This window comes from Sinocyclocheilus anshuiensis, unplaced genomic scaffold (genome assembly GCF_001515605.1).
Source record: "Sinocyclocheilus anshuiensis isolate Anshui unplaced genomic scaffold, SAMN03320099.WGS_v1.1 scaffold1114, whole genome shotgun sequence".
NCBI classification, from domain to species: Eukaryota; Metazoa; Chordata; class Actinopteri; order Cypriniformes; family Cyprinidae; genus Sinocyclocheilus; species Sinocyclocheilus anshuiensis.
In genome coordinates this window covers 34367-37039 of record NW_015540838.1, presented here as the reverse complement: position 1 = coordinate 37039, position 2673 = coordinate 34367, and the positions used below count along the sequence as shown (strand labels likewise).

General features: G+C 36.0%; 1 protein-coding gene across 5 annotated transcripts in view; it reads right to left on the bottom strand.

Annotated features, from left to right (window-relative positions):
• The window catches only part of LOC107687391 (paired box protein Pax-7-like), a 75726-nt gene that overhangs the window by 46604 nt on the left and 26449 nt on the right, over nucleotides 1–2673 (bottom strand). The gene's annotated exons all lie outside the window — the stretch shown is intronic.

Genomic DNA, 2673 nt, shown 5'->3' with positions numbered 1-2673 from the left:
AACCATTCCTTTTTTTTCAACAGATGAAAGAAAGTCATAAAGGTTTGGAAAGGAATGAGGGTGAATGAATGATCCTATAAAAAAAATGTAACTACCGTTCAAAAGTTTGGGATCAATAAGATGATTTAAATAAATAATAATAAGAAGAATTAATACATGTGTTAAATTGATGAAAAGTGATAGTAAAGACATTTTTAAAGTTATATTTATTTCAAATAAATACTGTTCTTTTGAACTTTCTATAAATGAAAAAAATTATGTATATTATATGTATATTAACTGTTTTCAACATTGATAATAAGAAATATTTCTTGAGCTACAAATCAGCATATTGGAATGATTTCTGAAGGATCATGTGACACTGAATACTGGTGTAAAGGCTGCTGAATATTCAGCTGTACCATCACAAATAAATTCATCAAAAGTGACAATTAAGATATTTAAAATGTTACTAAATATTTCTATTTAAAATAAATGCTGTTCTTTCAAACTTTCTATTAATCAAAGAATCCTGAAAACAACATCATATTCCATATAATATCATATTTCATGTTTCTTGAGCACCAAATCAGCCTATTAGAATGATTTCTGAAGGATCATGTGACTAAGCATGGAATAATGGTTGCGGAAAATTCAGCTTTGCCATCACAAGAATAAATTACATTTTAAAACATATTAAAATAGAAAACAATTATTTTAAATTGAAGAAATATTTGACTGTTTTTACTATATTTTCCATCAAATAAATGCAGTCTTGGTGAGCATAAGAGACTTTTTTTTTAAACATTAACAGACCCCAAACTTTTAAAGAATGTATATCCTGCCACAAATATCAAAGAAGATTTGTTTTGAGACAAGTGATCAATTTCTTAATTTCCGCATGTTTTTACCTTCAGACAATAAAAATCAGGCAGACAAATCTAAGAAACACAATTTGAAAGGCTACAAGCTTGATGCAGTTGCGCCTGCATGACTGATGAGTATTCTGCCACATCCCATTCTGCCCTCATCACAACAATTACGATGTCATTTAGCTGCCATAACAGACAACCCACAAGCCCTGCAGAGACTGATAAAACCACGATAAGTTTGACAGCATTCTCCTGCTAAAGGTCAGCATCTCTCGCTCTCCTACTCGCAGTATAATGAGGACAGGATTATGGAAATGAAACAGACGCTGATGCAGATACACGTCTAAACCTGGACCTCATCTTTGTCTCTGCGAGATCCCACGATTGACATGCTGGGTCCCATCACACGAATGCAACCATGGCAAGTACCCAGATCTGTCGAATGTGCTGTGGCATAAATATAACGGAGTATGACACATTTTGTCAGAGATGGCCTGGAGCAGACAGCAGCAAGAGCTTTTGAATAAAGGTGAATACAGCAAAAACTGGGTTTTAAAAATGAAAAGAGCTCTTCGCCAAACCACTAATCGGAAAAGAACAGGAACATTCCAAGTACAATAAGACGACCCTCTTAAATCTCTTAAAAGGGTCACTGATCAAATGTTTTTATCTCAAAATGTGGGATTAATGAAAAAATTCCCTGTGAATTTTATTTCTTTATCCATGTAGTCCTTCGGGGTTTGTGGTATTATTCAATTTGATATGTTTCAAGCAAAAAGGATGCAAAAAACTCGAACCGAACAAGATAATCTGACAGCAAATGAGCGATGTTTTCTTTCAAACAAACTCTGACAAGTATTGCGTCCCAAATCCTATTATTTTATGAACTTATTTGTCTATTTGCATCCCTTCAGTTATTAAGAGTGAACGTGCCCCATGGGATCAACCTGATTTGTAGCACTTACACATCAAAGGCAGTTAATCAGGAGAGAATTGGCCTAATATATCTTGAATATGGGTTTGATTGAAAGCCCTTTGGTGAAACTGAACCAGAAGAGTCGCTGTAACACTTTCACACTGATTCACATAGATCTGCTTCATGCAGCAACCTGATTGAGCTTTTTGTTGACAGCTGGGGGTAAAACTCTCCAAGAGCGGTTACGCATTGGACAGTGATTAACCGATACGGGTGAGGAGCGACTAAGGCCAAAGAGGAGTCATGACCACCCAACATAAGCCTTCAGACCACTTCCATCACCAATGAATCTGTGAGCAGATGGGATATTCATCATCATGGCCACACTCAGACCTCTTTCTCCTCTGTGTTGTCTTTTTATTTTCATTCCCTCATTCTCGCTCTCTCTCCCCCTAACCTTTCCTGCCACTGTCTCTGAGTAAAGAGCTAAAGGGCCTGGGGTAAAGTGCTCGTCCACAGCTGCACATTCCACCAAGCTTAGCATGGTAGCAAACGTTTACACATTTGTCTTCATCAGAGTTGGCTCTCAAAACAACATTATACTCAGGTTGGGTCCAGTATTCACTGAGGCACACAACTGGCCTCCTTGTTTTCCGACATATGCACTCATCTGTGAGAGTCCAGATTGATAATAACAGTAAAGGTACAGCAGTGAATATCCCATTTATTTTTAAAATAATTATTAATAGTTTAGACCATCATTCAAACGGTCAATAAATAAACACTCATTCAGACATGTCTACAGGTGCATCTCAATAAATTAGAATGTCGTGGAAAAGTTCATTTATTTCAGTAATTCAACTCAAATTGTGAAACTCGTGTATTAAATAAATTCAATGCACACAG